Source organism: Scyliorhinus torazame, chromosome 31, assembly GCF_047496885.1.
Source record: "Scyliorhinus torazame isolate Kashiwa2021f chromosome 31, sScyTor2.1, whole genome shotgun sequence".
NCBI classification, from domain to species: Eukaryota; Metazoa; Chordata; class Chondrichthyes; order Carcharhiniformes; family Scyliorhinidae; genus Scyliorhinus; species Scyliorhinus torazame.
In genome coordinates, this window is record NC_092737.1 from 8,014,237 (window position 1) to 8,033,203 (window position 18,967).

Below are 18,967 nucleotides of genomic sequence, written 5' to 3' on the forward strand. Positions count from 1 at the left end.
GAGATGGGGGGGAGTGAGATGGGGGGGGGAGTGAGATGGGGGGGAGTGAGATGGGGGGGAGTGAGATGGGGGGAGTGAGATGGGGGGGAGTGAGATGGGGGGGGAGTGAGATGGGGGGGAGTGAGATGGGGGGAGTGAGATGGGGGGAGTGAGATGGGGGGAGTGAGATGGGGGGGAGTGAGATGGGGGGGGAGTGAGATGGGGGGGAGTGAGATGGGGGGGGAGTGAGATGGGGGGGAGTGAGATGGGGGGGAGTGAGATGGGGGGGGAGTGAGATGGGGGGGGAGTGAGATGGGGGGGGAGTGAGATGGGGGGGGGAGTGAGATGGGGGGGAGTGAGATGGGGGGGAGTGAGATGGGGGGGGAGTGAGATGGGGGGGGAGTGAGATGGGGGGGGGAGTGAGATGGGGGGGGAGTGAGATGGGGGGGGAGTGAGATGGGGGGGAGTGAGATGGGGGGGGAGTGAATGGGGGGGAGTGAGATGGGGGGGAGTGAGATGGGGGGGGAGTGAGATGGGGGGGGGGAGTGAGTGATGGGGGGGGAGTGAGATGGGGGGGAGTGAGATGGGGGGGAGTGAGATGGGGGGGAGTGAGATGGGGGGGGAGTGAGGGGGGTGGAGAGAGAGGGGGGAAGAGAGAGGGGGAAGAGAGAGGGGGGAAGAGTGAGGGGGAAGAGAGGGGGGAAGGGCGTGAGAGAGAGAGAGACAGAGGCGCAGTGCGAGAGAGGGAGAGGGGCGCAGCGAGAGAGAGAGAGAGAGAGAGAGAGAGAGACAGAGGCGCAGCGAGAGAGAGAGGCGCAGCTAGAGAGAGGCGCAGCTAGAGAGAGAGGCGCAGGAAGAGAGAGAGGTGCAGTGAGACATAGAGGCGCAGGGAGAGAGAGAGAGGGGGAGGAAGATTCGCAGTGAGAGAGAGAGGCGCAGGGAGAGGGAGAGACGCGGGGAGAGAGAGAGAGGGGGGAGGAAGATTCGCAGTGTGAGAGAGAGGCGCAGGGAGAGGGAGAGACGCGGGGGAGAGAGAGAGAGAGCAGATGCAAACAGCATGAGTATCTTGAACTAACTGTCACTCTCGAGCTCCGTATTGTTTATCCCAAGCTCCTCACTGGCGAAGACAGGAAACCAGGCAGATTCCGATGCCAGGATTGTGTTGGCTGAGAATCTGTGGAGAAACCTTAATCCAGGTGGCTCTGTAATATTCTGAGCAAGTGCAGAGGGCCTGGCCTCCTAATCTCCTCTAAATACTGGTTCATAAGATTTTTAAACACACAAGATGAAACACGAGAGGTTGTGAACTCGAGTGGGTAGCCCGAACTCTGCAATATTATTCTCCTCTCTTCAGAGTAGGTTTGGATAGTCGATCAGTGTCCCTGCCGGATCAGAGCGAGGGGTGCAGCGGGGCACAGAGCCCGGCTGAAGTTGGGTCAGTAACGGCTGGCATGCTGTGGTACAGTTATTCCACAGTGGATTTTACAGGACGGGGGAACACTTCCAGACACAAGGCGGGATGAAGATCGAGAGGGGTTTTGACAGAACGTTCCAAAACTGCGAGGATTCAGGACACAGTCGATGGGGAGAAGCCGGTTCCATTGACAGAAGGGTCGAGAGCCAGACAGGCAGAGAAGTAAAGTGATGGGCTGACGCAGGCATTGTCAAAGTTCGGGGCGTGGGCCGGTATCGGGAGGATCGCGGAGCCAGATCAGTGTCTGGAGAGAAAGGGGGCGGGATTCTCCCATTTTGAGGCTGTGTCCGGAGGAAGGGTCTGGTCTTCAGACGAAAAACATATGCGAGGCCCCAGCACCGAAGCTCCGACTGGTGAGGAGTTCGCATCCGCGCTACGTAAAACGCACAGCCTTCCCGATATAATCGCCTGGAGAAATGCCCGGTCCGTGGCCGGGCATGTGCATGGTGACGACCTGCAGCGGTCGCACCGGACAACTTGGCGCCGGGCCACGCGCGGATCAGACTTGCCCCCTGAACACCCCCGGATCACCCCCTCACCCCTCACCAAAGCCCCCATCCCTCCCACCAGCTGCACGGCTCCCCCCACCCCCACCCGCATGCCTGCGAACAGTCCCAGGATGAATGCTGGCTCTCCCTCTCCCCAATCGGTAGGGAGGAACCGGTAGTGGGCAGGATACCGAGGACTAACTGAACACCAGCTGGCCTGCTGACGTTGGGCTAAGTCAGCACAGATTCAGTCACGGCTCTGTCTGCGTGAGTCACAGTGTGTGTTAACCGTCGGTCTCTGCACAAAGTGTGAAGCAAAACGGTGCAACAACCTGGGGCCCTGATAACAACCAGATAGACATTTTCCCCAGGTGTCTGACATCACAGCACCAGTCAGCATTCCCTCAGTATGGACCCTCTGACAGTGCGACACTCCCTCAGTACTGACCCCCTGACAGTGCGGCACTCGCTCAGTACTGACCCTCTGACAGTGCGGCACTCGCTCAGTACTGACCCTCTGACAGTGCGGCACTCGCTCAGTACTGACCCTTTGACAGTGCGGCACTCCCTCAGTACTGACCCTCTGACAGTGCAGCGCTCCCTCAGTACTGACCCTCTGACGGTGCGACACTCCCTCAGTACTGACGCTCTGACAGTGTGGCACTCCCTCAGTACTGACCTTCTAACAGTGCAGCAATCCCTCAGTACTGACCCTCTGACAGTGCGGCACTGCTTCAGTACTGACCCTCTGACAGTGCAGCAGTCCCTCAGTACTGATCCTCTGACAATGCGGCACTCCCTCAAGACTGACCCTCCGACGGTGCGATGCTCCCTCAATACTGACCCTCTGACAGTGCGGCACTCCTCAGTACTGACCCTCTGACAGTGCGACGCCACCTCAGTACTGACCCTCTGACAGTGCGACACTCGCTCAGTACTGACCCTCTGACAGTGCGGCACTCCCTCAAGACTGACCCTCCGACGGTGCGATGCTCCCTCAATACTGACCCTCTGACAGTGCGGCACTCCCTCAGTACTGACCCTCTGACAGTGCGACGCCACCTCAGTACTGACCCTCTGACAGTGCGACACTCGCTCAGTACTGACCCTCTGACAGTGCGGCACTCCCTCAAGACTGACCCTCCGACGGTGCGATGCTCCCTCAATACTGACCCTCTGACAGTGCGGCACTCCCTCAGTACTGACCCTCTGACAGTGCGGCACTCCCTCAGTACTGACCCTCTGACAGTGCTGCACTCCCTCAGTACTGACCCTCTGACAGTGCGGCACTCCCTCAGTACTGACCCTCTGACAGTGCGGCACTCCCTCAGTACTGACCCTCTGACAGTGCGGCACTCCCTCAGTACTGACCCTCTGACAGTGCTGCACTCCCTCAGTACTGACCCTCTGACAGTGCGGCACTCCCTCAGTACTGACCCTCTGACAGTGCGGCACTCCCTCAGTACTGACCCTCTGACAGTGCGGCACTCCCTCAGTACTGACCCTCTGACAGTGCTGCACTCCCTCAGTACTGACCCTCTGACAGTGCGGCACTCCCTCAGTACTGACCCTCTGACAGTGCGGCACTCCCTCAGTACTGACCCTCTGACAGTGCGGCACTCCCTCAGTACTGACCCTCTGACAGTGCGACGCTCCCTCAGTACTGACTCTCCAGAGGAGCCACGCACCCTGCTATGGGGGTGCAGCCTTGCAGCAGCGCTTTCTGTGTCTTGGGAGGGAGCCAATGGAGTTGCTGTTTCGATCTGAAAGCAGTTGGGTTACTGCGGGACTGCCAGTAACCAGAAAACTAGGAACCAGCTTCGGCCCGGAGGGAGCACTGACAATTTGGAATCAATCGTTTGAGACGTGGACTCCTGGATATTGCCACAGACACGGGAGTGCTGGAGGAGGTCAGGGATCGCGAGCCCAATCGCACCCAGATTTTGATCATGCCACAAGAAATTCCTCAGCAAACGCCCCAACAGACCAGCAGGAATGAAAGAGGAATCTCCGTTAAACAGCCAAGCTGCCTACCTCCGACCTGAGAATATATCCAGGGGCTCAAAGTCCTTTAATGCTCCTGTCTGCCCAGGGTTAGTGTGGAGGGAGCGTTGCTCTGTCCTCACTGTGACTGAACTGTGCAGCGAGAGCTCGGCACCTGGAGACTCCATGAGGTGGGGCAGGGAGCTCAGCATCAATCAGCAGTACTCGGCATGTCCAGGCAAGGGACTGAATCACCACATTTCATTCAGGAAATGAGTCGTTCCAAATGCATGCTTTGTTAAAAAAAAAACTCATTTAAAAAGCTACTGGAATCTCGGCCTCTGGAAGGACGGGGTACACAGATTTGGCCAGTTACAGTTTCTGGAAAGCTTTGCTTCGACTGTATCTGGAGTAACTGGGTTTAGTTCGGGGAGGGTATATTGCTTTTGGCCACAGTTTCACCAGAATGACACCTAAAAGGGCAAACTTGCCCCTTGAGAAGGTGGTGGGTGTGCCGCCATCTTGAGTCGCTGCGGTCCATGCAGTGTAGGTACACCCACAGTGCTGTTAGGGAGGGAGTCCCAGGAGTTTGACCCAACGGCGGGGAAGGATTAGCCGATATTCCCCTGTCGAGGTGGGGAGGGGGTTTGGTGTGGGATGGGGGCGTCGCGTGGCTCTTCGAACACCAGAACGAGGAGCAGGACTGGGCCATTCAGCCCCTCGAGCACACTCCGTCAATCGCTACGATCATGGCTGATCTTGTCTCGGCCTCGCCTCCACTTTCCCGCCCGTTCTCCATAACTCCCATCACTCCTTAAATTTACTCACTGTCCCAGCATCCACCGCACTTTGGGGTAGCGAATTCCACAGATACACGACCCTTCAAGAGAAGTAATTTCTCCTTGTCTGTGTTTTCGGATAAGGAGTAGCAGATTTAAACAATTACCTCTCGTTCTGGATTGCCCCTCAAGAGGAAGCATCTGCTCCACGTCTACTTTGTCGACACTTTTATCATATTTTTAAAAAATATTTTTATTCTCCTCCTTTTTCACATTTTCATCCAAATTTACACCCACCAACAAACAACCAACAGTAACAAATACAATGTCAATCCCCTGGCCAACAATCATCCCACCAACCCCCAAACAACCCTCAACATTTTCACAGCAAACATCAAAGAAAAGGATTCAGAAATCCACCAATACATAGTCACCAACACCAGTCCAACCCCCTAATGTTCGATGTCATCCAATTCTTGAAAGTGCATAATGAACAAAGCCCATGAATTGTGGAACCCTTCCATCCTTCCCCTCAACTCAAACTTCACCTTCTCGACTGTTAAAATCTCCGACAGATCCCCCTGCCACGCCAGGGCACAGGGTGGAGAAACTGACCTCCACCCCAACAGGATCCACCTTCGGGCGATCAGCGAGACGAAGGCCAAAACATCTGCCTCCGTACCCGTTTGCAACCCCGATACCCTGAATATGGCCTCCAGAGGACCCGGCTCAAGCCGCACATGTACCACCTTCGAAATTACCCTGAACACCTCCCTCCAACACCCCTCCAGCTTTGGACAGGACCAAAACATATGAATGTAGTTTGTGCCCCCCCCCCCCCGCCCCCCCACAACGTTTACAAACATCCTCTACCCCCTCAAAAGAGTCAGTTCATCCTCGCCTTTGTGAGGTGCGCCCTATATACCACCTTCAGCTCTATCAGCTCCAACCTCGCGCACAAAATTGAGGCATTCACCCTCCGGAGCACCTCACACCACAACACCTCCCCCATGCTCTCTCCCAACTCTTCCTCCCACTTTGTCTTAATCCCCTCCAGCGGTGCCTTCTCTTCTCCCAGAATCGCCGCCACCCCCCTTCTCCATTCCTCCTGTCGTCAGCCAACAGTGTGGAGGCCGGCGCCACTGGAAAGCGCTGTACCTCTTGCTCAGCAAAATCTCGGACCTGCATATACCGAAACATTTCCCCCTGCCCCAACCTATATTTCGCTCCCAGCTCCTTCAATCCCACAAACCGGCCCCCTAGAAACAAACCCTTTCATGCCCTGACTCCGTTCTCCTCCCATCTCCGAAAGGGCAGCACGGTAGCATAGTGGTTAGCACAATGGCTTCACAGCTCCAGGGTCCCAGGTTCGATTCCCAGCTTGGATGACTGTCTGTGCGGGGTCTGGACGTTCTCCCCGTGCGCGCGTGGGTTTCCTCCGGGTGCTCCGGTTTCCTCCCACAGTCCAAAGATGTGCCTGTTAGGTGGATTGGCCGTGATAAATTGCCCTTAGTGTCCAAAATTGCCCTTAGTGTTGGGTGGGGTTACTGGGTTATGGGGATTGGGTGGAGGTGTGGGCTTGGGTAGGGTGCTCTTTCAAAGAGCCGGTGTAGACTCGATGGGCTGAATGGCCTCCTTCTGCACTGTGGATTCTATAACTCCCATCCCACTTCCCTGTCTCAAATCTGTGATTCCCTCGAATCGGCACTTCCCTTGATCCCGCCCCCAGTCTAAAGTGCTGGCGCAGCTGCCTCCAGATTTTCAACGTCGCTACTTCTACCGGACTCCTTGAGTATTTCCCTGGGGCCATCGGGAGCGGCGCTGTTGCCAACGCCCTCAGCCCCGACACAGACTCTCCTCCATTCTAACCCACTGAGAGCCCCCCCCCCCCCCTCCTCCCCCCCCCCCCCCCAACCCAGCTCTTCATCTTCTCCGTGTTCGCCGGCCAGTAATACTATTGTAAATTCGGGAGACCCAACCCCCCCCCCCCAGACTGCTGTCATCTCTGCAACAGCACCTTCCTAATCCTAGCCACCACCCCCCCCCCCCCCATATAAACGAGGTAATCATCTTTTCAACCTCCTTGAAAAATGCCTTTGGCGGGAAGTTCGGCAGTTACTGAAAAATAAACAAGAATCGCGGCAACACGTTCATTTTAATTGCCTGTACCCGACCTGCCAGCGACAGAGGGAGACCATCCCACCTTGTCAAATCCGCTTTCACCTACCCCACCAGAATAGTAATGTTATACCTACCGAGTCTCCCCCCCCCCCAATCCTGCGCCACCTGCACCCCCAGATATCTAAAGTGAGTCCCTGCCCTACGGAATGGCTGCACCCCCCACCCCTGCCCGAGACACCACAAAATATTCACTTTTCTCAGAAAAGACCCAAACACCCGAAGCAGCTCAAATATGCCCCCCATCGATCACTCGGTTCCGATACATACAAGAGCAAGTCATCCGCATACAAAAATACCCTATGCTCTTCTCGCCCCCCCACCCTCAGCTCCCTGTAGAGCAGCCTTACCCAATCTATTTATCATCTTATATGCCTCAATTAGATCTCCTCTCATTCTTCTAAACTCTAGAGAGTGTAGACCTAAACTGCTCAATCTCTCCTCAAACGACAAACCCCTCATCGCTGAAATCAACCTCGTGAACCTCCTCTGAACTGCCTCCAATGGAACTCCATCCCTCCTCAAATAGGGGACGGGAGACGCAAACTGTACACAGTCCTCCAGGTGGGGTCTCACCAAGGCCTTGTATAGATGCAGCCACACGTCCCTACTTTTATACTCTAGCCCTTTTAACTAGCCTTCCTTGTTAAATGCAGTACCTGCTGGTTTTCTGCAATTCATGCACAAAGACACCCAGGTCCCTCCACACTGAACGTTTCTCTCCATTTATTTAATAATAAGTTGCTTTTCCATTTTTCCGACCAAAATGGATAACCAAAATGGATCACACTTATCCACGTTAAACTCCATCTGCCAAACTTTGGCCCACTCTCCTAACCTTGGATAGCCAGAGTCTTTTCCCCAGCGTGGAAATGGCTGTCACGAGGGGACATAATTTTAAGGTGATTGGAGGAAGGTATAGGGGAGATGTCAGAGGTAAGTTCCTTACACAGAGAGTGGTGGGTGTGTGCAATGCACTGCCAGCAGAGGTGGTGGAGTCAGAGTATTAGGGACATTTAAGCGACTCTTAAACAGGCACATGGACAGCAGTAAATTGAAGGGGTGTAGGTTAGGTTGATCTTAGATTAGGGTAAATGGTCGGCACAACATCGCGGGCCGAAGGGCCTGTACTGTTCTATCAATATCCGTTTGTAAATGTTTTATTTCCTCATTGCAACTTACGATCCCACCCACGAGGTTCAGCCCTGCATTTGCGAAATGTGGGTGGGGAGGGCCAGAGGGATACAAGACAAGGAAGCTCTCCCAAATGCTATCCAGTGGCAACCTAGAAAGTTGTGTAGGACGCTAATGTTTGCATAGATTGCTGAATTGATTTGGCCTCTTACGATAATGAGGACACGTGCGCAATGGCAGCAAGTGACCAAATTGCTTGGCTGCCCAGCAGGAGAATGTGCCTCTGAGAAATAAAACAAGAGTTTTTCAAATAAACGTTGCTTCATTGTAAACTGATGTCTATTTTGCAACGTTCCTGGGCTTGTATCGGATAAGATTAAAGAGTTTTCACCATTGCCAGCGTTTCTGCCTGCGGTCTGTACAATGAATTGGAGCTGGCCTCCACGTTACCTGCATGGAACCTATTATCCATTTAGCATCTTACCCCAATAGCGTATCTCTCAGCTCAGTGTCGACTGGGGCTCATTGGGAGACGCTCTCGTCTTGCACGTTCTGGGTTTAAGCTCCCACCTGCCCCCCCGCCCAGTGACTGGAGCTTCAAATTTTAGACTGAAACTCCAGTGTACTACTGAGAGAGCGCTGCCCTGTTTGAGGTGCTGTCTTTGGAGTGAGACGATGAATTGAAGCCCTCAAAATGGGTGTAAAATGTTCCATGACATTATCTCGAAGGAAAGCTGGGAAACCCAGAGGGCTGATGGGTTGAATGGCCTCATTCTGCACGGTAGGGATTCTCTGGTTTGATTTTTAGTGTCATCTGCAAATCGGGCGATAGTACCTTCCAACCGACGTCTAAGTCATTAATATAGATTGTAAATAGTTGGGGTCCGAGGATCGAACCCTGTGGCACCCCACTGGACCCACTTATCCCGACTCCCTGCCTTCTGTTGGTTAGCCAGTATTCTATCCAAACTTACAAATTACCCAAACCCGATGTGATGTTACCTTGTGTGTTAACCTTCTGTGCGGCACCTTATCAAATGCCTTCTTTGGAAGTCCAGATATACTACATCTACACAATGTCCATTATCCACTTGGCTCGCTACATCTTCAAAGAACTCCAGCAACTTAGTCAAACGCAATCTACCCGTCAGAAAACCATGCTCACTCTGACAAATTGCACTTACACTTTACAAATGTTGTTATTACTTCCTGAATGGATTCAAACAATTTCCCAACGACAGATGTTAAACTAATTGCATGGTAGCACAGTGGTTAGCACTGTTGCTTCACAGCGCCAGGGTCCCGGGTTCGATTCCCAGCTTGGATCACTGCCTGTGCGGAGTCGGCACGTTCTCCCCGTGTCTGCGTGGGTTTCCTCCGGGTGCTCCGGTTTCCTCCCACAAGTCCTGAAAGACGTGCTGTTAGGTGAATAGGACATTCTGAATTCTCCCTCGGCGTACCCGAACAGGCGCCGGAATGTGGTGACTAGGGGCTTTTCACAGTAGCTTCATTGCAGTGTTAATGTAAGTCTACTTGTGACAATAAAGATTATGAAATTAGTCTATAGTTTCTTACATTCTGCCTCCCTCCCTTTTTGAAAAAGAGTGTTACATATAGCGTTTTTCCAATCCACTGGAACCTTTCCTGCATCCAGGAAATTTTGGAGTATTATAACCAATGGATCCACTATCACCGCTGTCACTTCCTTCGAGACCCTAGGATGTGGGCCATCAGGCCCTAGGGATGTGTCTGCCTTCAATCCCAACAGTTTGTCTCGTACTTTTTCTAAGTTCCTCCCTTTCTATTACCTCTGCATCACCTGTTACTATTGGAATGGTACTAGTGTCCTCCACCATGAAAACAAAATATTTTGAGGCAAAATATTGATTTAGTGTCTCCTCCATTTCTATGTTCTTCACCATTAACCACCCGGACTGATCCTGCAAGGGACCAACATTCAGTTTAGCTACTCTCTTCCCTTTTGCATATTCATAGACACTTTGGCTCTCATTTGTTATCTTTTGTGCGAGTTTTCTTTCACAATTTACCGTTGCCCTTTTTGAGTAACCCTTTGTTGATCTTGAAAAGTTTCCAGGGGGCGGCACTTGGCACAGTGGTTAGCACTGCTGCCGACGGCGCCGAGGGCCCGGGTTCGAATCCCGGCTCTGGGTCACTGTCCGTGTGGAGTTTGCACATTCTCCCCGTGTCTGCGTGGGTCTCGCCCCCACAACCCAAAGATGTGCAGGGTAGGTGGATTGGCCACGCGAGATTGCCCCTTAATTGGAAAAAAATAATTGAGTACTCTACTTTTTTTTTTAAAAACAGTTTACCAATCTTCCAACCTGCCACTAGCCTTTGCAATATAGTATGTTGTAGTTTTTGTCTTTGTGGTATCTTTAACTTCTTTGCTTGGCCATCAATGTTTTTTCCCCCTCTTACAATCTTTCTTCCTCTCTGAAATATATTTTAGTTGAGAGGAATTGAATATGTCCTTAAACAACTGCCACTGTTCATCAACTATCCGACCTTTTCGGCTTCCTGCCCAAGTCCACTCGGGCCAAATCTGTCCTCGTGGAAACACAGAAAAGTCACAGCACAGAAGGCTATTCGGCCCATCTTGTCCATGCCAGCCCAAGGACACCCAGGTGCCTTTTCTTATCCCACCTTCCTGCACCAAGTCCACAGCCCTGTATCTTACAGCACTTAAGGTGCAGATCCAGGTCCTTCTTAAAAACGTTTAGGGTCGGACTTACGATTGCAGCGATGACCAGCTAAGCCGCACGTTTCGGCGGCTCCAGCTTAGACGGACCTTCGGGCTCTTTTAAGAGCCCCAACGGGATTTTTTTTTCCCGACGAAACCCGGTGTGGGGTGAAGCAACAGGGAATCCCCCCCAGCGGGAAAGAAAACGATCGGCAGCGGCGGCGGCCAGATCTCGGAGAATCCTCAAAGGCAGCGGCAGAGGAAAGAAAGGAACAAGATGGCGTCAGAGGGAGCCCAGGCGACATGGGGACCGGACCAGGATGAATTTTTAAGACGGTGTGTGGAGCTGCTAAAAAAGGAGGTGCTGGCCCCGATGCTACAGGCAATTGAGGGGCTTAAAGAGACACAAAAGGCCCAGGAGATAGAGCTCCATGTGGTGGAGCAGAAGGTAACTGACAACGAGGACGAGAACCTGGGCCTAGCGGTCAAAATGCAGACGCACGAGGCGCTCCATAAGAAGTGCATCGAAAGAAGTCCTGGAAAATAGATCAAGGAGAAAGAAACTCCGGATCCTGGGTTTCCCCGAGGGAGTGGAAGGAGCTGGAGTGGAAGGAGCTGACAGCGGGGCTTACACGAGCACGATGCTACGTTCGCTAATGGGAGCTGAGGCCCCCTCGGGCCCCTTGGAAGTGGAAGGGGCCCACCGGGTCCCTGTGAGGAGACCAAAGGCTGGAGAACCACCTAGGGCGATGATAGTGCGATTTCACCGCTTCAATGACAGAGAGGTTGTTCTGAGATGGGCCAAAAAGGTACGAAGTAGCAGATGGGAGAATGCGGTGATACGAGTGCATCAGGATTGGAGTGCGGAGGTGGCGAGAAGGAGGGGGAGTTTCAATCGAGCCAAGGAGGTGCTGCATAAGAAGAAAGTGAAGTTCTGGATGTTGCAGCCGGCGCGATTATGGGTCACGCATCAGGATAGACATTACTATTTTGAAACGTCGGAAGAAGCATGGACCTTCATTCAAAAAGAGAAACTGGACCAGAACGGAGGGACTGATGTTGGAGGGGAAACGGCAATGTTGATGTATAGAGGTGTAAATTGGGGAGGGGGGGACACTGAGAAATGTGGATGCCGGTGGGGGGGGAAGAAGAGACACAGGCGGGGGATGGGGAATGGGAACGGGGCGGTAGGGGGAGCTGCGCCATGGGGGGCGGGATGGTTCTAGAAAGCGCGGGCTTTCTTTTTCTTTTCCCGCGCCAGAGAGACGATGATGGGAAGATAGGCGCAAGGAGGATGGGAGTTCCTCACACGGGGGGGGGTCAAGGAGAGAGCGGGAGAAGCCGGGGTCAGTTGAAGTCAGCTGACTTTCAGAAGCAATATGGGGGAGTAACCATGCTAGATGGGGATCTAGCGGGGGGGGGGGGGGGGGGACGACAACTGGGTTGCTGCTGCTGAGATCGAAAGGGAGCTGGTAAGAGAAAAGGTGGTCGAGGCGGGAATGCGCCGCCTGGGGGACGGGTGGGTGTGCGGAACCGGGACGTGGGACTGGCCCAGAGAGGGTGATGGCTAGTCGACAGGGGAGGGGGGCGGGCAGCCCCCCCAGTCCGGCTGATCACGTGGAACGTGAGAGGCCAAAATGGGCCGATTAAGAGGGCCCGAGTGTTCGCGCACTGAAAGGGACTGAAGGCAGACGTGGCCATGCTTCAAGAGACGCATCTGAAGGTGGCGGACCAGGTTAGGTTAAGGAAAGGGTGGGTGGGACAGGTGTTCCACTCAGGGCTGGACGCAAAGAATAGAGGGGTGGCCATATTGGTGGGGAAACGGGTGTCGTTCGAGGCTAGGAACATTGTAGCGGACAGCGGGGGCAGATATGTGATGGTGGGTGGCAGACTGCAGGGAATGGAGGTCGTGCTGGTCAACGTATATGCCCCGAACTGGGATGATGCGGGATTTATGAAGCGGATGCCTGGTAATGGGGGGGGGAACTTCAACACCGTGCTAGACCCAGGGTTAGATAGATCTAGATCCAGGACCAGAAGAAGGCCGGCAGCGGCCAAGGTGCTTCGGGGGTTTATGGACCAAATGGGGGGAGTGGATCCGTGGAGATTTGCTAGGCCGCTGGCCAAAGAATTCTCCTTTTTCTCCCATGTCCATAAGGTATACTCCCGGATAGATTTCTTCGTTTTGGGAAGGTCACTGATTTCGAGGGTGGAAGGAACGGAGTACTCGGCCATAGCTGTTTCAGACCATGCCCCACATTGGGTGGGTCTGGAACTAGGAGAGGAGAGGGAACAGCGTCCACTCTGGCGACTGGATGTGGGATTATTGGCGGATGAGGGAGTCTGCAGAAGGGTGCAGGGATGTATCGAAAGGTACCTGGAGGCCAATAATGATGGGGAGGTCCGAGTGGGGGTAGTATGGGAAGCGCTGAAGGCGGTGGTCAGGGGAGAGTTGATCTCCATCAGGGCTCACAAGGGGAAAACAGAGGCCAAAGAGAGGGAAAGATTACTGGGGGAGATTTTGAGTGTGGATAAAAAATATGCGGAGGCCCCGAACGAAGGACTATATAGGGAGAGGCGACGACTCCAGACGGAGTTTGACCTGCTGACCACAGGGAGGGCAGGGGCACAGTGGAGGAAGACACAGGGGATGAGATATGAATATGGGAAAAAGGCGAGTCGCCTGTTGGCCCACCAGCTTCGTAAGAGGACAGCGGCGAGGGAAATAGGGGGAGTTAGGGATGAAACGGGAACCACGGTGCGGAGAGCAGGGAAGGTAAATGGGGTGTTCAAGACCTTTTATGAGAGGTTATATAGGTCCTAACCCCCGGAGGGTAGAGGGGATGCAGCAGTTTCTGGACCAACTAAGGTTCCCGAGGGTGGAGGAGCAGGAGGTGGCAGGCCTGGGGGCGCCAATTGGAGTGGACGAGGTGACCAAAGGGCTGGGGAACATTCAGGCAGGGAAGGCCCCGGGACCTGACGGGTTCCCGGTGGAATTTTACAGGAAATACGTGGACTTGTTGGCCCCGCTGCTGGTAAGAACCTTTAACGAGGCCAGAGAAGGGGGACCCTACCCCCGACAATGTTGGAGGCGACGATATCACTAATCCTGAAGCGAGATAAAGACCCGCTGCAATGCGGGTCTTCTAGGCCTATCTCGCTCCTGAATGTGGACGCCAAGTTGTTGGCAAAAGTGCTGACAATGAGGATAGAGGATTGTGTCCCGGGGGTGGTGCACGAAGATCAGACAGGGTTCGTAAAGGGGAGACAATTGAATGTCAACGTGCGACGGCTGTTGGGGGTGATAATGATGCCCCCAGCAGAGGGGGAGGCAGAGATAGTGGCGGCAATGGATGCAGAGAAGGCATTTCATAGGGTAGAGTGGGAGTATTTATGGGAGGTGCTGAGGAGGTTTGGGTTCGGGGAGGGGTTTGTCAGCTGGGTTAAACTTCTCTATGGGGCCCCAATGGCAAGTGTAGCCACAAATCGGCAAAGATCGGAGTATTTTCGACTACATAGGGGAAGACAGAGGTGCCCTCTGCCCCCATTACTGTTTGCGCTGGCAATTGAACCACTGGCCATAGCGCTGAGAGACTCCAGGAAATGGAGAGGGGTGGTTAGAGGGGGAGAGGAACACCGACTGTCACTCTACGCAGATGACTTACTGCTGTATGTGGCGGATCCAGTGGGGGGGATGACAGAGGTTATGCAGATATTGAGGGAGTTTGGAGATTTCTCAGGATATAGGCTGAACATGGGAAAGAGTGAGCTTTTTGTAATACACCCTGGGGACCAGAGCAGAGGGATAGATGGCATACCGCTAAGGAGAGTGGAAAGAAACTTCCGATACCTGGGGATTCAGATAGCCAGGAGCTGGGGAACCTTACACAGACTCAATCTGACTCGGCTGGTGGAGCAAATGGAAGAGGATTTCAAAAGGTGGGACATGCTGCCGCTGTCACTGGCGGGCAGAGTGCAGGCGATTAAGATGATGGTCCTCCCGAGGTTCTTATTTGTGTTTCAATGTCTCCCTATATTGATCACTAAGGCCTTTTTCAAGAAAATAGATAGGAGCATCATGAGCTTCGTGGGGGCAGGGAAGGCCCCGAGGGTAAGGAGGGGGTTCCTGCAACGTAGCAGGGACAGAGGGGGACTGGCGTTGCCGAATTTGGGCGACTATTACTGGGCAGCCAATGTGGCGATGATCCGTAAGTGGATGATAGAGGGAGAGGGGGCAGCGTGGAAAAGGCTGGAGATGGCGTCCTGCAAAGGAACGAGCTTAAAAGCGCTGGTGACAGCGCCACGACCGCTCTCCCCGAAAAGGTTTACCACTAACCCAGTGGTGGCGGCAACACTAAGTATCTGGGGGCAATGGAGGCAACAGAGGGGTGTGTTGGGAGCCTTGGTGTGGTCCCCGATCAGGAACAACCATAGGTTTGCCCCAGGGAGGTTGGACGGAGGGTTCCAGAGCTGGCACCGGGCAGGAATTAGGAGAGTGGGAGACTTATTTATAGATGGGACGTTCGCGAGCTTGGGAGCGCTAGAGGAAGAGTACGAGCTCCCTCCGGGGAATATCTTTAGGTATATGCAGGTGAGGGCGTTTACGAGACAGGTGAGGGAATTTCCGCTACTTCCGACACAGGGGATCCAGGATAGAGTGCTTTCGGAGGGGTGGGTCGGGGAGGGCAAAGTGTCCGAGTGGGGTAAATTGTTTTTGTTCTAGATGGGGTGAAGGGGCGGGGGGGAGCACTATTTCATGTTATTTTGTTAGTTCACTATTTTATTTAAACAATGTTATCTATCAGTTATCATGTTACCGTTTTTGTTGATTTGTAAGGGAGAAAAATTGTGTTTGAAAACTTTAATAAAATATATATATTTTTTTAAAAAGCGTTTAGGGTCTCCGCCTCCACCACCAACTCAGGCAGCGGATTCCAGACACCCACGACTCTCACCGTGAAACATTCTTCCTCATGTCCTCTCCTTCTGCCACTTATTTTGTCAAACGCCTTGCTATAATCCAAGTACACCACATCCACTACACTACCTTCATCAACCCTTCTTGTCACTTCCTCAAAGAATTAAATCAACTTTGGGAGCACTGGCCAATGCACCTAACCCCTGCTGCACTAGTTTAAATACGCCCCAATAGTACTAGCGAAATTCCCGTCAAAGACGTTGGTCTCTCCCTAGAATGCCCTGCAGCCGCTCCATATCCCAGACCCTGGCACCATGGGGGCAACATACCATCCTCGATTCACGTTTGCGGCCACAGAAATGTCTGTCTGTGCCCTTAACTATTGAGTCCCCAATCACTAGAGCCCTGCCACTCGTTTTCCTTCCACCCGTCTGAGCAGCAGAGACACCCAAGGTGCCGTGAACCTGGCTGCTGCTGCTTTCCCCGGAGAGGCCATTCCCCCCCCCAATTGTATCCAAAGCAGTATATCTGTTTGAGAGGGGGATGACCTGCACTGCCTTCCTGAGCCTTTTACTGTTCCTGATGGTCACCCATACCCTTCCTGCCTCATACGGTGTGACCACCTCGCCAAATGTGCAATCCAAGACTTCCTCAGCATTGGGGGTGCTCCACATGAGTCCACCCGCAGCTCCAGCTCTGAAATCCAGTCACTCTTTTGAACTCCCGGCTCCTCACTCGCTCTCTTTAACTCCCGGCTCCTCTCTCGCTCTTTTAAACTCCAGTCTCCTCTCTCGCTCTTTTAAACTCCCGTCTCCTCTCTTGCTCTTTTTAAACTCCCGGCTCGTCTCTCGCTCTTTGAAACTCCCGTCTCCTCTCTTGCTCTTTTTAAACTCCCGGGTCGTCTCTCGCTCTTTTAAACATCCGGCTCCTCTCTCGCTCTTTTAAACTCCCGGCTCATCTCTCGCTCTTTTAAACACCCAGCTCCCCTCTCGCTCTTTTAAACTCCCGTCTCCTCTCGCGCTCTTTTGAACTCCTGTCTCCTCTCTCGCACTTTTAAACTCCCGGCTCCTCTCTCGCTCTTTTAAACTCCCGTCTCCTCTCTCGCTCTTTTAAACTCCCGTCTCCTCTCTCGCTCTTTTTAAACTCCCGTCTCCTCTCTCGCTCTTTTTAAACTCCCGTCTCCTCTCTCGCTCTTTTAAACTACCGTCTCCTCTCTCGCTCTTTTAAACTCCCATCTCCTCTCTCGCTCTTTTAAACTCCCGTCTCCTCTCTCGCTCTTTTTAAACTCCCGGCTCCTCTCTCGCTCTTTTTAAACTCCCGTCTTCTCTCTCGCTCTTTTAAACTCCCGTCTCCTCTCTCGCTCTTTTAAACTCCCGTCTCCTCTCTCGCTCTTTTAAACTCCCGTCTCCTCTCTTGCTCTTTTTAAACTCCCAGCTCGTCTCTCGCTCTTTGAAACTCCCGTCTCCTCTCTTGCTCTTTTTAAACTCCCGGCTCGTCTCTCGCTCTTTGAAACTCCCGTCTCCTCTCTTGCTCTTTTTAAACTCCCGGCTCCTCTCTCGCTCTTTGAAACTCCCGTCTCCTCTCTCGCTCTTTGAAACTCCTGGCTCCTCTCTCAATCTTTTAAACACCCGGCTCCTCTCTCGCTCTTTTTAAACTCCCGTCTCCTCTCTCGCTCTTTTCAACTCCCGTCTCCTCTCTCGCTCTTTTAAACACCCAGCTCCCCTCTCGCTCTTTTAAACTCCCGTCTCCTCTCTCGCTCTTTTAAACTACCGTCTCCTCTCTCGCTCTTTTAAACTCCCGTCTCCTCTCTCGCTCTTTTAAACTCCCGTCTCCTCTCTCGCTCTTTGAAACTCCTGGCTCCTCTCTCAATCTTTTAAACACCCGGCTCCTCTCTCAATCTTTTTAAACTCCCGTCTCCTCTCTCGCTCTTTTAAACTCCCGGCTCCTCTCTCGCTCTTTTGAACTCCTGTCTCCTCTCTCGCACTTTTAAACTCCCGGCTCCTCTCTCGCTCTTTTAAACTCCCGTCTCCTCTCTCGCTCTTTTAAACTCCTGCCTCCTCTCTCGCTCGCTCTTTGAAACTCCAGTCTCGTCTCTCGCTCTTTTAAAACTCCCGGCTCCTCTCTCGCTCTTTTAAACTCCCGTCTCGTCTTCTCGCTCTTTTTAAACTCCCGTCTCCTCTCTCGCTCTTTCAAACTCCCGTCTCCTCTCGCGCTCTTTTAAACTCCCGGCTCCTCTCGCTCTTTTAAACTCCCGTCTCCACTCTCGCTCGCTCTTTGAAACTCCAGTCTCCTCTCTCGCTCTTTACAAACTCCCATCTCCTCTCTCGCTCTATTAAAAACCAGTCTCCTCTCTCGCTCTTTTAAAACTCCCGGCTCCTCTCGCTCTTTTAAACTCCTGTGTCCTCTCTCGCTCTTTTAAAAACCAGTCTCCTCTCTCACTCTTTTAAAACTCCCGGCTCCTCTCGCTCTTTTAAACTCCTGTGTCCTCTCTCGCTCTATTAAAAACCAGTCTACTCTCTCGCTCTTTTCAAACTCCCGGCTCCTCTCTCGCTCTTTTCAAACTCCCGGCTCCTCTCTCGCTCTTTTCAAACTCCCGGCTCCTCTCTCGCTCTTTGAAACTCCCGGCTCCTCTCTCGCTCTTTTAATCTCCAGTCCCCTCTCTCGCACTTTTCAAACTCCCGGCTCCTGTCTCGCTCCTTTCAAACTCCAGTCTCCTCTCTCGCTCTTTTAAACTCCCGGCTCTTCTCTCGCTCTTCTAAAACTCCCGGCTCCTCTCTCGCTCTTTTCAAACTCCCGGCTCCTCTCTCGCTCTTTTAATCTCCAGTCTCCTCTCTCGCTGTTTTAAACTCCCGGATTCTCTCTCGCTCTTTGAAACTCCCAGCTCCTCTCTCGCTCTTTTCAAACTCCCGGCTCCTCTCTCGCTCTTTTAATCTCCAGTCTCCTCTCTCGCTGTTTTAAACACCCGGCTCTTCTCTCGCTCTTTTAAAACTCCCGGCTCCTCTCGCTCTTTTAAACTCCCGTGTCCTCTCTCGCTCTTTTAAAAACCAGTCTCCTCTCTCGCTCTTTTCAAACTCCCGGCTCCTCTCTCGCTCTTTTTAAACTCTCGGCCTCCTCGCACTCTTTTCATGCCAACGTAATTACAGTTATTTAACTCCGGGACGCTAGTGTGAGACTCCAGTTTCTCGCCCTCAAACCGAATCTGAAATTCTATCGTGCTATGACTTCTTCCCCAGAGGATCCTTAACTATGAGATCATTAATTCATTTCTCCTCATTGCACAATACCAAATCTAGAATAGCTGGCTCCCTGATTGGTTCCAAAATATATTGCTCC

The 18,967-nt window shown here is 53.0% G+C and overlaps 1 protein-coding gene across 4 annotated transcripts in view; it reads right to left on the minus strand.

Annotated features, from left to right (window-relative positions):
• LOC140404648 (thyroid receptor-interacting protein 6-like) overlaps positions 1-18,967 on the minus strand; it is an 89,031-nt gene that overhangs the window by 32,386 nt on the left and 37,678 nt on the right. Inside the window, exon 1 of one of the 4 annotated variants that reach the window (XM_072493258.1) lies at positions 3,976-4,136. The exons of 2 other annotated variants lie outside the window; for them this stretch is intronic. The gene's annotated coding sequence lies outside the window, so the exon portion shown is untranslated. Of the gene's footprint in view, positions 1-3,975; positions 4,137-18,967 lie in introns of those variants that run through there. One more of the 4 variants, XM_072493263.1, reaches the window with a different exon arrangement.